We start from the raw sequence: 14,525 nt of genomic DNA on the forward strand, positions 1-14,525 counted from the left end.
TCTTTGATCGCAGTCTTCATGCACTTGACTTCTCCCGACTCGATATCAATTGTAAAGATACGATTTCGAGTCATATCAACTTGGGTTATCAATTATCCTTCTTTATTTTTGATGACAGTGAGCTATTCTTCATATGCACTTCATATCCTTTTTCCAGGAGTTGACCAAGACTGATGATATTTCTTTTCAAAGCAGGTATATAATAAACATCTGAAATGCATTTCTTTTCACCATTTCTCTGAGTAATCATGACTTCTCCTTTTCCCTTTAGTTTTGCGTGAGAGTCATCTCCAAAAGTTACTCGTCCATGGACTGTTTCATCTAATTTCACAAACAGTTCTTTTTTACCACACATATGGTTGCTGGCACAATTATCATGATACCAAATATTTTTCTTGAATTCTTCACTTCCTTTATAAGTGAGGAATACATGAGATTTTTCAATTTTTTCTTTTTCAGCTGCTGCTGTGTTATTTCTTTCTTTTTGTTTAGGAGCAGATCTACACTTATAACTATAATGACCATACTTATTACAATTATAACATTGTACTTGAGATTTATTTCCTTGTTGATATCTGCCTCTACACTCATAATAAACATCTGCTAGCTTCTCCTTCATTGACATTCATCTTGCTTTGTAGAGTTTGTCCAAATTTTCAGAATCTTCATTTTGTTTCATTTTCTGCTCATGGGCTTGAAGTGAACCCACAAGCTCATCGATCGATATTTGGGATAAATCTTTCAATTCTTCTTCTTTGCTTTTTCGACACCTTGGAGAGATTTTTGCAAAATATCCTATGCTTTTTTTTGCGGTCTTCGCATTAGAAATTTTTTCAAAGGTAGATTCGTCTACTCCTTGAAAAATAAACAACGCTCTTTTATCTATTTTCCGGGATTCCTTCAATACCTTTTTTTCTTCATTGGTCAGGACTGCTTCTGCTGCTGCATTTTCAGGCTTGGTGTAATCATCCTTGATGATATCCAACAATCTTGGGAGCCTAGTAACGCATTCATTTGAATGCTCCAATTGTCATAATTCGTCTTTGTCAATCTCAGGATTTGAGGTTGAATCATGTTGGTCATCTTCTCCACCACATTAAACTCAAACCAAGCTCTAGATTAGGGATGGCAACGGGCCGGGTTCGGGCCGGGTATTGGTCCCCCCGTCCCCGTCCCCGTTTAAAAAACCGGTACCCGTCCCTGTTTAAAAAACCGCAGGGATTTAAATGGGGATCCCCGTCGGGTAATCGGGGAAAACCGCGGGGAAACGGGTATCCCCGTTTAGCACAAACGATTATTTAAACGGGTATTGGGCCAGGTATTGGGTCAGGTATTGGGTCGGTATTGGGCTGGGAATCGGGCCGGGTATATATATATATATATTTAAATTAAATATATATATTTTATTTAAATTAAATTTATTAATATTATATATATATATATATAATTATTTTTAATATTTATCGGGTCGGGTATCGGGGCGGGGATTACCAAACCCGTCCCCGTCCCCGTCCCTGTTTAAAATAAATGGGTTTTCCCCGTCCCCGTCCCCGTTTATCATCCCCGAACCCGACCCGTTTAATTCGGTTTTCGGTTTTCCCCGTCGGGTTCGGGTTTTTTTGCCATCCCTAATCTAGATACCACTTGTTGGAAGCGTAGATGGGCTCTTGGTAATTTATAACACTCGAACTATTATTGATACGAGGTAAAAATACGTTACAACGACGTTACCCCAATATTACAATACTACAACATTAGTTGCGGCTAATTTGCAAACACAACCTCGCTGTTCTAAACTTTGCTAAGCTTTCTCAAATTCTCTCTAGTTTTTCTAAGTTTTCAATCATATTACATTCTTGTTTTTTCTCACTTGTATTTTTACATTTCACATATCACACACATATATATAAGCTAATTATACCGACTAATTTAAACTTCAAGAAGCTGCCACTTTCTTCCTTTCTTGCAACCTTTTTTTGACTTTGTTTTGCCGCTTTATTTAAGCTTACCGTAATTGAATTCCACAATTTCACATTTGTTCATTTGCTTCCATTTCCTTTGCTTTATAGCCATTTTTTTTACTTTTCAACTTTTTAGAAATCAAGTTTGATTTCTAACAAAGGCTTGGAATTTTGAATGCTTGAGCCTTAATAACAAAGGGAACAATTTGAATATTGTAATTTGTAAGAAAGAAGGCCAGATACTGTTAGGATCATTTGGAACTCTTTGGAATCAGTGATCGCATATGAACCAGCTAACCATCAATTCCTAATAAAATAAGTTTCCACACTTGTTGGTATATGATCTATGGGTTAATAATTACCATGGTCAAAATTTTATTTAATATGTTTCGATCAATACTGATATATCTATTTTATATGATTTATCGGTTAATAATTATTATGATAAAAGTTTTATTTAATCTATTTCGATCAATAATGATATTATATTCATATTAATTCATAATTTTTAAATACTTTATACTGTTTTCTTATCTGAAACGTTTTTACATTTTTAATGATTAAAAGAGTATTTTCCCTCTCGGAGTCATTTTACAAATCAGGAAAAACTCATGCTTCATCTCCAAGGAAAAAAGAGAGAGAAAACAGCATAAGACAAAGATCAAACCAGGAAAGACACAGTATTTTATGTTGGGGACGAACTTAAACTTATAAAATTTTAGGAGGGTGAAATTAAACTTAAAAAATTATAGGGGCGAAAATAAATTTTTAATAGAAAATACAAAAATAAAATATAAAATATATCGTAATTTTAAATTTTTATAGGGCGACCTTCTCGACCCGCCCTGCCTAGATCCATACCTAGATCAATCATGAATAATAATAAAAACAGTTCGTTGATCTTTAAAGACAAAGAAATCGTATACCTTAAACTCACAGCACGAGGAACCCAAACACAGAGGTATGTATAGCTTTGTTTTATCATAATTAATTTAGGGTAAATATAAGACAATATTTGTTTAAAAATAACTCTCAACCATTTGATATTGAATGTTCACACCCTAACATTTCTGGTGCTCGAATTTGGGACCTCAAAGAATAATAACAATTCCTACCGAGGTCACTTGGTCCGTGCATACATGTATACCTTAAACTTTGCTAAAATGGACGGATGTAAAGAGCTCTGTTTTTGAAGACAGAAATGGTGTAAATTAGTGTCTATTAAAAGATTTTTCTTTTTGATAAGCTGACTTTTTTTATTAATGATAAGGAGACTTTAAATTAGCGAAAACGGGAAAATCATCGAGAAGTGAAGAACATGGAGGGGGTGAACTGCTTAGCTCCTTTGTCGGGTGGGTTTTAATGGTGATTCTGTTTCTATATTTCTTTCTTTTTTATTCTTCATGTTGCTGCTTGAGCTTTTGATAATGAATTAAATAGATTTTGGATTTAAACAGTGAACAATTAAACTTGGTCCATCAATTTTGTTTGAAAAACTCTGTTTAATTATATGAAAAAATTGATTGAATATGTAATATTATACAATGATTTTTATTTGATGATAATCAAACAAGTAATTATCAAGTATTGGATATATTAGAAAAAGAATCTCAGTTTGAATCCTGGAAAAGACATAATTAGGAGCAGTCACAAGTTTAACCATGAAAAAAAGAACCGAGGTTAAAGCTTCAAGTGTTGTACTGTTATGAATTGCTTGTAGCGCATGTATCGATGAAATTCCACAAGAAAGAGCAATTTTAAAAAAAAGAAAAGAAGAATCGAACTGTTGTTCTAATTTTAGAAAACTCTGATGGTATAAGCCAATCTAAAAGTAATTCTTTGATTTTCTTTGTCACTGGAGAATAGATTGAACGAATCCACTCGGAAAAAAGACAATTGACTGCTGCGAAATAAAAGAATGGCTACCCTTGTGACACAAAGATAATTTCATTGCAGAAGAACTCACCGGAAACTCAGTTGGGCTGATGAAACAGAGGAGTTTGTATTTGCCTCCGGTTAGTCATTAGGATCCCATTCTTCATCGCGATCAATCAGTCATGTTAAGCCTACTTGTGACATTAGTTACTTCCGGTTCTATCTTTTCAACTGCGTCATCATCATCATTTGCTTCCACAGAGACGATATAATGGAGCGCATCCCAAATTAACCTGTGAGCTTGCTTCCTAAGTTCCATAGGTGAAGGGTCCGGTTCTTTGTCGGTCTCCGTAATCCAAGAATACGACCTTCTTTTTCATGTTGGTATATGGGCCTATGAGAAGGTGGAGGAAGAGGACGGGCCGTGGACCAGTCTTTTCCCACTCATCTATAAGTTGCTGTTCACTCTTTTGAAGAGGTGGTCGAGAAATATCAGAAGGAAGTGGAGCTTCAGGACCGACTAAGTCAAACAACTCTGACTTGCTGCGTAACGTAGTGCAAACTACTAGTTTTCTAAACAATGCACGTAGAGGGCGTTAACCACGAAAATTCTTTGATCATGCCGGTTGTAGATGTTAAAAGTTCAAAGTTTGACAACTAATTTTGAAAAAATGATTTTCAAAATTTGGTAAATGTTTCTTTGAAAAATGATTTTTCTAAGTTTGGTAGATGTTTGTTGAAAAATTGTAATGGGATAATTATTATTAGTCACTGGACTTTAAAGTATTTATAAGATTAGTTCTTAACCTTCAACTATAAATACCCTAACACATTTAGCTTCAAAATCATCCCAAAAATAATTTCTTTCTCCCAATACTGGAGAGCTTTCTTGTGAGTAGTGAGTGTTTTGTAAACACCTGTAAATTTCTCTCTTAGTAAAAGATCTGCAGCAGTCCGGAGACATAAGCAAATTGGTTGAACTCCGTTATCAACTTCGGGTATTATTTTTCCGCTTTTATTTCGCATCCTCACTAATCTGGTTATAGGGAAATTACTTGTTACTCGTTTTATTTCCCGACAATTGGTAATCAGAGCTTTTGGTTGTGAATTTTGTCAATTTTTACGAGGTTACTATTCATTACTATTCACGTGAATAGTAAACATTTTGTCGACAATACGAGTTTATCGACGGAGGTGTTATAATACACGGTGGTTCGCACAAATTGTCAAAAACGATCCGAATAAGCAATATTCGAGTGGGAGCGATGGCTGTAGACGAAGGGAATGTGAAAATTGAAAAGTTTGATGGTGCGGACTTTGGCTTTTGGAATATGCAAATTGAAGATTTTATGTACCAGAAAAATCTATATCAACATCTCTCAGGAAAACAACCAGATGACATGAAGAATGAAAACTGGACTCTTCTCGACAGACAAGCCCTCAGAGTTATCCGACTGACGTTGTCCCGAAATGTTGCTTTCAACATAGCAAAGGAAAATACCACGGCAGGTCTTATAGCGGCTCTCTCCAGTATGTATGAGAAGCCATCGGCCTCAAACAAAGTTCATTTGATGAGGCGATTATTCAATTTGCGGATGGCGGAAGGGGCATCAATGGCTCAACACAATCACAACTCAGATGAGTTCCGTGGAAATTGAATTTGATGATGAAGTTTGAGCTTTAATACTCTTATCATCTATACCAGAAAGTTGGAATACTATTGTTACAGCAGTTAGTAGCTCGTCGGGAAACATCAAATTGAAATTCGACGATGTTCAGGATCTGGTACTGAGCGAAGAAATTCGACGGAGAGAATCAGATGAAGCATCAACCTCCTCAGCCTTGCACACGGAGTCCAGAGGGAGAACTTCATAAAGAAATTCAAATCATGGCAGATCCAAATCCAGAAGGGGAAAATCAAGAACGAGAAAGAAAGATTTTACATGTTATAACTATGGCAAGAAGGTTCACTTTAAAAGAGATTGTCGAGCACCGAAGAAAAATACCGGTGCACAGGAATCTGCCAACGTGACAGAGGAGACAGGTGATGTCATGATTCTAAACGTCAACAGTCCGATTGAATCATGGATCTTGGATTCAGGGGCATCTTTCTACTCCACCCCATGCCGAGAAATCATGAAGAACTATGTCAGTGGTGATTTTGGGAAGGTTCATCTAGCTGATGATGAAACCTTGAAGATTGTCAAAAATGGAGACATCCGATTAAAGTTGCCAAACCAGACCACCTGGACGTTGAAAGGAGTAAGACATATTTCTGGCCTCAAAAGAAATTTGATTTCTGTAGGACAACTTGATAGAGAAGGATATAGTACAACTTTTTCAGGCTGTGAATGGAAGATCACCAAAGGAGCACTCATCATTGCTCGTGGTAAGAAGATTGGTACTCTCTATGTAACCTCAAATTTAGAGAATATCCTTGCTACAGCAGATGCTGATGGAAAATCAAACCTATGGCACCAAAGGCTTGTCTATATGAGCGAGAAAGGGATAAAGACACTTTTTTCAAAAGGGAAGTTGTCGGATCTAAAGAATGTAGATGTCAGACTATGTGAGGATTGCATCTTTGGCAAACAAAGGAAAGTCAGTTTTGCAAAGATTGGCAAGACACCCAAGGCAGAAAAGTTAGAGTTGGTTCATACTAATGTATGGGGACCATCTCCAGCTCCATCCCTTGCAGGCTCACTATATTATGTCACCTTCATCGATGATTCAACAAGGAAGGTGTGGGTTTATTTTCTGAAGAAGAAATAAGAAGTCTTTGATACCTTCAAAAAATGGAAGGCCGTGGTGAAAAATGAGACTGGTTTTAAAGTCAAGCGGTTGAGGTCTGATAATGAAGAAGAGTACAGAAATAGTAGATTCATAGAATTTTGCGCAAACAATGGGATCAAGATGGAGAGAACAGTTCCCATGACACCGCAGTATAATGGTGTAGCAGAGCGCATGAACAGAACTCTGAATGAACATGCCAGAAGCATGAGGATACACGTCGGCTTGTCCAAATTGCTATGGGCTGAAGATATCAACACTGCAGCTTACCTGATCAATCGTGGGCCCTTAGTTCCCTTAGATGGCGGAATACCAGAGGAAGTTTGGAGCAAGAAAGAAATAAACCTTTCACACTTAAGAGTGTTTTGTTGTATTTCTTATGTACACATAAACTCTGCTGAAAAAAGTAAACTTGATGCTAAGTCTAACAAATGTGCCTTTGTTGGTTACGGCGGTGATGATTTCGGTTACCGGTTTTGGGACTATGAAAATCGGAAGATCATCAGAAGCAGAGATGTCATTTTCAATGAGAATGTGATGTACAAAGACAGATCAACCATAGAATCAAGTAGCTCAAACACCGAAGCTGAAACAAAAGAATTTGTTGAGTTCGAGGAGATTTCTGGAAATGATGTTCAGATCAGTCATGAAGCAGTTCAAGAAGAACCAGGCACACCAGAACTAAGACGCTTCTCCAGAATTCCCTTCTTTGCACTACTTCTCCTTCTTTGTTGTTGACTGACAATGGTGAACCAGAGTGCTATGATGAAGCAATGCAAGTGGAGGATTCAGTCAAGTGGGAGTCTTCCATGAAAGATGAGATGGACTTGTTTATGTCAAATCAGACATAGGAACTAGCTGAATTACCACCAGGCAAGAAAGCGCTTCATAACAAGTGAATTTACAGGATCAAAGAAGAGCACGATGGGAGCAAACGCTACAAAGCAAGATTGGTTGTCAAAGGCTTTTAGCAAAAAGAAGGTATTGACTACAATGAAATTTTCTCTCCAGTTGTAAAACTGTCTACAATCATACTGGTGTTAAAAAATTGTAGCTGTAGAGAATTTACATCTTGAGCATTTAGATGTAAAGACAGCTTTCCTTCATGGTGATTTGGAGGAAGAAATCTATATGAGGCAGCCAGAAGGCTTCATAGAGGCAGGAAACAAAAACCTGGTATGCAGGTTGAAGAAGAGCTTGTATGGTTTAAAACAAGCTCCAAGACAGTGGTACAAGAAGTTCGATAGCTTCATGAGTAGCAGTGGTTTTACCAAATGCCAAGCATATCATTGTTGCTATATCAAGAGGTTCGACAATATCTTCATTATTTTATTGTTGTACGTTGATGATATGCTCGTTACAGGCTCAGACATGTAAGAGATTATAAACCTGAAGCAAAAATTGTCGAAGCAGTTTTCTATGAAGGGTCTAGGCGTTGCAAAGCAGATTCTTGGGATGAGGATATAGAGAGACACAAAGTCGGGGACTTTGATGTTATCACAGGCTGAGTACATCAATAAAGTACTCTCCAGGTTCAACATGCAAGATGCTAAACCAGTAAGTACACCTTTAGCTGTTCATTTTAGAATCTCCAAAGAACAGTCACCAAAGACGGAGGAAGAACGTGCACACATGGTGAAGGTGTCATATGCCTCAGCAATTGGAAGTCTGATGTATGCCATGGTTTGTACCAGACCAGATATTGCTCATGCAGTGGGAGCTGTTAGCAGGTACATGAATAATCCAGGCAAGGTACACTGGGAAGCAGTCAAATGGATCCTCAGATATCTACGGGGTACCACAAAAAAATCACTTTGTTTTAAAGGTGGAGATACGATACTAACAGGCTATGTAGATGTTGACTTAGCCGGAAATGTTGACATTAGAAGAAGAACTACAAGATATGTCTATACTCTAGAAGGAACTGCAGTGAGTTGGGTTTCTCAACTACAGAAGATAATTGCTCTCTCCACAACTGAAGCAGAATATGTTGCTGTTATGGAAGCCAGCAAGGAGATGGTTTGGCTCCAAAGTTTCTTGGAAGAGTTAGGCAAGAAACAAGAAAACAATATCTTGTATTGCGACAGTCAAAGTGCTATACATCTAGCAAAGAATCCATCTTTTCATTCCAGGACGAAGCACATACAATTGAGATATCATTTTATCCGGTCTCTTCTAGAAGATGGGATTTTGAAACTTGAAAAGATTAGTGGAGCTCAAAATCCGGCAGACATGTTGACAAAGATGATGACTACGGATAAACTGAAGTTGTGTTCAACTTCAGTTGGCATGCTAGAGTAACAAGACTAGAAAAGTTGTTGCATTGATCGAGGTGTGAAGACAGATTAAAATCAGTCTTCAAGTGGGAGATTGTTAAAAGTTCAAAGTTTGGCAACCAACTTTGAAAAAATGATTTTCAAAGTTTGGTAAATGTTTCTTTGAAAATGGTTTTCAAAGTTTGGTAAATGTTTCTTTGAAAAATGGTTTTTCAAAGTTTGGTAAATGTTTGTTGAAAAATTATAATGGGATAATTATTATTAGTCACTGGACTTTAGGGTATTTATAAGATTAGTCCTTAACCTTCAACTATAAATACCCTAGCTCATTTAACTTCAAAATCATCCCAAAAATCATTTCTTTCTCCCAATATTAGAGAGCTTTCTTGTGAGTAGTGAGTGTTTTGTAAACACCTGTAAATTTTCTTTCTTAGTAAAAGATCTGCAGCAGTCCAAAGAAGTAAGCAAATTGGCTGAACTTTGTTATCAATTTCGGGTATTATTTTTCGCTTTTATTTCGCATTCTCACTAATCTGATTATAGGGAAATTACTTGTTACTCGTTTTATTTCCCAACAATAGAACTGTTTTAGTTCTAGAAGGGTAGCCCATCACACGAAGAAGAAGGCTTAGGCCAACCTCCAAAATTGGGGAGTAAACTAAATAACTAATATAAGAGAAATTAGTGAGAAACACGACATTTTGTCACCAAAACATCCTTCATCTTATCTTAAGTTCTTATTAGGCTATTTGTTTAAAAGAATTAGATTGGATTTCGCATTTACATGGTCATATGCTAGTTAACCATAAGTACTCTTTAACTTTGGTAATGTTACCACAGCACCGGATAGGTGGAATTGACTAAGGTTTCCATTTCCAAGTCATACTTTATTTCTACTACCCCTCTGGTATTCTCACTTAGTTTCCCAAATATTTCGATTGTATTCCTCATCCTCTCCCAAGTTACAACTTAAATTGCTGTTGAAATACATGCTAATAAAGCAAACACCAACGAAGGTTGGCCTGAGTGGAAGGGGTTATGGTCCCTTAAGCAAGGGGTCCCTGGTTCGAACCCTTGTAGAAATAGCAAATTTTCTTAATTGACCAGATGAAGTACATTCTACAATAAGCATCGATCAAATACCTAGATGAAATATTACATAGAACCGCTGACAATGGAAGTCCTTTTATTTTCTTTTAGTTAAATTTCCAAAATGCATCAAAAGAATGTCAAGTGTTGAATCTGCCCTTTTAGGGGGGTAATGATGAGGGGCAGTGAAGAAAAGATGCAATGTTCGGTAGACAAGGGCTGTTCCTTTGGCTGCCTGTGTGAGAAGCTTATGGTTGATGCTTCGCTGTTCCGGGGGCCAAATCAAATACAAGTTTTGAAGATTCCATATATTATGATAAAAGTTTAGGAACAATAAATATACGTGAACTAGTATTGTTCGTATTTCCTTAACTATAATTACTTGATAAATGTCGTGTCACACATGGAACTTTATTCTAAGATCCCGACCCCATACTTAAATCTATTGTGTAAACGTCGACTCTCACAGCGGACCATGAGACTAGTATATGGCTAATGCAGAAGCGAAGAAAGCCAAAGTAAAGGCCACAAGCGTTACAGATGCTGGGATTTTACCACTATCTTTTCGGAACAACATCGCTTGGTATACAGGCAAGTTGATGAACACCAAAAGGCAGCAAACAACAATCTGAAAACCGTAAATGTCGAAAACCTTCATAACATCATCATTATCAATAACGATTTTCTTTGTTCCCACTGCAATGATACACAACACGTTGAAAAGTGCTAGCGTTGCTAAGACCGTGAACATTGGTGAAGAAATCCCAAAATCCATGATGTCTTTCTCGTATCTCCGGTTTACGTTATCGTCGGCCACTTTTCTGGTGATGACGAATGTTGACTCCGAAATCTGACAAAGCTTGAGGATGTAATCGAGGACAGCAAAGAAGTAGGAAGTTGTTCTTTTGAACATCCACATCCTTTGTTCATTCAACCAACCTCGGACTGTGCCTCCGCACCATACGAATTCCACAAGGCTGTGAACTCGGTGGACAAAGAACACATACAAATACGGTACACCCCAAATGCTCGATATCTAGTAATTCAGACAAATGTTAGTATTCGACAAGACACAATAATTTTGGACACGACATCTGAAAAACAACAATAAAACAAGAACCGTACCTTTGGGAACAAAGAGATGTCTTTAAGCAGGCAAAAAGAAGGCACCAAAACGAAGTAAAGGGTGGGGATGCTGGAGGGAGCCCAGAGCATGTAGATGCAATAAGAAAGTTGAAGCTTGAGAGGCATGTTTTTACGGTCGTTTAACAAGGTGCAATGCTTGGACAGAAAGATTTGAAGTTGGCCTTCATATGCAATATCATGTCCATTCTCTTCATCCAAGAGGAAGCAAAGTGCATCTCTGATTGTGTTGGAGTTGTTTGAGTACATGTCGCAATCCACGTTGAGGACGAATGGAGCATTACTTATTTTCGACGATACCCTTATCTGTTCATCCATATATTCGAGAATAAGATAAAATAACAATTTACCTCAACAAAGTACTAATATATAAATATATTTATTCCGATCAAATAATTTACTTTTCTTTAATTTGAATATATATCGAACATAAATGTCAAATACTAGTATTAGAAGGAGAAAAAAAAGGAGGTTACCAATGCATTCAAGGCTCCAGCTTTGAAATGGTGGTGAAATTGAGGTCTCTTTTCACGAGCCAAATAGACAAGGGTTGGCAAAGGTTTTCCTTCGATATCAATGGCGTTAGGATCTCTTCCATCAATCAACACCTTCAAAAGGTTTTTTTTAATGCAAAATTACAACTAACTAATTATGAGCTAACATATATATATATATATATATATAATGCAAAAGAAGAAGAAACAAATATTGTAGCAAATTATTAAATATTACTTGGACAATAGTTTGATGATCATGTCGACTTGAAACCAAATCCCATTCATCAAATCCTTTATGTTCTTTGTGTATATCCGTTGGAACTTCGCCTAATCTTGTGATGATTTCAATCCGACTCTTCATATCTTCATATGATTTCTATAAAATGTAAAGGTTTTTTAATATAAAAATATGAAAATCACGAAATTTATTAGTAACTATATTAACAAAATTAAATTTAACAAATTCTTCTTTGTTCTAGTAAGTAAATATATGAAATTATAACATAAAAGGACAACGAAATGCCTCTTCAGTCGTTTTCATTGAGGTTAAAATCATATATGTTCTATATTGGCGTGCTGGTCCTTTGCTGTTTATCAAAAAAGATAAATTAAGTATTTAATATTTAATCTATTAATTTTAATTCGTTTTAGTATTGAACTTTTAACTTTTTTAAAAACTATACTTAACGTTTAATTTTTATTTCATTTTAGTATCTCGTCATTAAAAATTTAACGAATACTTAAACTATAAGTTTTGGTCCGTTTAGTGTCTAAACTTTTAATTTTTTTTCAAAACTTAATATTAAATTTTAAACGATATATTAAAATAAAATAAAAACTAAATTTTAGATATAATTTTAAAAAAATAAAAAATTTAAATACTAAAATAGATTAAAATTAATAGTTTAAAATTAAATGCAGAATATATCCTATAAAAATTAGGAGGTAGGAAATATGTAGGGTGAGGATATTTTGACCGGCAGTCATGAGCTGTCACTTGTCGGTTGTCAGCATCTGACCTCAAACACCTTAGTAAAATGATGTTTAGAAACGTATGCAAGTCTAAAACTTACAACATAGAGATTGGACAGAAATAACAATGATCTTATCTCCCTTCACATCCATTTAAATATTGAAAATATCTACATATACGGATGAGACTACAATTCATCCGTACTACAATGCACACCGCACACTTATATATATATATATATTGATATAAATGTATAAATAGTTATTAAATTATGATAAAATAATTTTTTGGTCAATTAACTTTTAAAAAATTATAAAATGAATATTAAATTTTAGATTTTGTTAATAAATGTATTGACATTTGATTATCGTTAAGATTAATGTGACATATATTATAAATAAATAAAATCTCATTTGCTCCATCAATTTTGACTAAAATTTTATTTTTGATATTTTCAATAATTTTATGTAATAATTCCAAAAAAATAGAAAAATAATTTTTTTAATATATGAATTTTCAAAATTTATTCTTGAAATTTTAAATATATTTTTAAAATTATATTTAAAACTACTAAAAAAAGTTAAAGAATTGAATCACATTGTTTAATAAAAAATGATTTCAAAAATTATAAATTATAAATTTTCAAATGAAACCACGATTAAATAAAAAATTAATTATAAAAAAATTTTGTGAATTAATAAATTCATATTTTAAAAAATAATTATAATTTTATGATTTAAAAGATTAATTATAAAGTTATAAAATTTAAAAAACACTTTTATAATTTTAAAAATGAATCATGAATTTATATATATATATATAATTTATTATTTAGAATTATTATTTCAAAATATTGAAAAATATCAAAATAAAATTTAGTTTATAATTGAAGGATGAATGAGATTTTTTTTATTAATTTAACATGTTAAGTGATCCTTTTGATGATAATTAAAGATGCAATATTCATTTTGTGATACAATTGAGGGATTGATTGAATGAGATATTATGTAACTTTCGAAGTTCGATGTTCAAAAAGAACATTTTAGTATAGTTTAATGACTATTTAAAAAATTTACCTTTAAAATTAATGGTACATTATTAGAATTTTCCCTACATATGCACAGTTACATGTCAATCATTATTTTCTGATAACAATTAACCAATAAGAGAAATGGACAAATAATACCTTGATGGTGAGCCACTCATTGGCAATGGCAGGATCATCAACGGGTTCAGGAGTCACCTGGAAATAAGCCTCAGGCGACCTTGGCTCTACTTTGAGCTTCCTGCAAAAAGGAAGCCATAGCCGAGCAAAACGTGAAGCTTCTAACAAAGCATAAAACGTTAAACTGGAGCCGCCGTCATCGGAGAGATAAACGCTCAGCTTCTGAGGTGGGTAGTCGTAAGCCATAAGTGACAACACAGTGCTGATCACCATTGCTGGTGGTTCTAATCTCGGGTCCGCCGTGCAAACGAAAATGTCTACTCCCGGCAGTGCTTCATCGTCATACCTGTTCTTAATTAAAAAAAAAAAGCATTCAGTCTCCATTAAAATTCATTTACAAAAAGGAACAAGGACTTCTGTAAATAAGTGAAACGAGATGATAACCTTGAAGAGAGTCTGTCTTTGAAAGTGTAACGAAAACAGGGTTCCATTTGACGATGACAGTGATGAAGAAGTATAAAGCAAAGCAAAGTTCAGAAAGAAACATGCCAATCCAAACCCATTTCTCCGTTGTAGTTTCTAGTAGTGGAAAATAGGTCAGCCTGTACCACAAAATGAAGCAGATGGCTACGAATATTGAAGTTGCGAATAGTCGAAACAAGGAAGTTCCCCTAGCTGACCTTGTTTCGTAAAGAGGAAGATACCTACTTTTTCCCATTCTCTACCTCTCAACACTAGTTTGATTCAGCCGACTAA

The 14,525-nt window shown here is 35.1% G+C and overlaps 1 long non-coding RNA gene and 1 pseudogene across 1 annotated transcript; one reads left to right on the forward strand and one right to left on the reverse strand.

Annotated features, from left to right (window-relative positions):
* Positions 1–285: 285 nt before the first annotated feature.
* On the forward strand, positions 286–14,316 carry LOC120121493. Its single transcript, XR_005515995.1, has 3 exons — positions 286–296; positions 12,577–12,587; positions 14,181–14,316. It is a non-coding gene; the product is annotated as an uncharacterized LOC120121493 (long non-coding RNA).
* Positions 10,472–14,525, reverse strand: LOC120121492 (annotated as a pseudogene).

This window comes from Hibiscus syriacus, unplaced genomic scaffold (assembly GCF_006381635.1).
Source record: "Hibiscus syriacus cultivar Baekdansim isolate YM2019G1 unplaced genomic scaffold, ASM638163v2 tig00110374_pilon, whole genome shotgun sequence".
In the NCBI taxonomy this organism is placed as follows: domain Eukaryota; kingdom Viridiplantae; phylum Streptophyta; class Magnoliopsida; order Malvales; family Malvaceae; genus Hibiscus; species Hibiscus syriacus.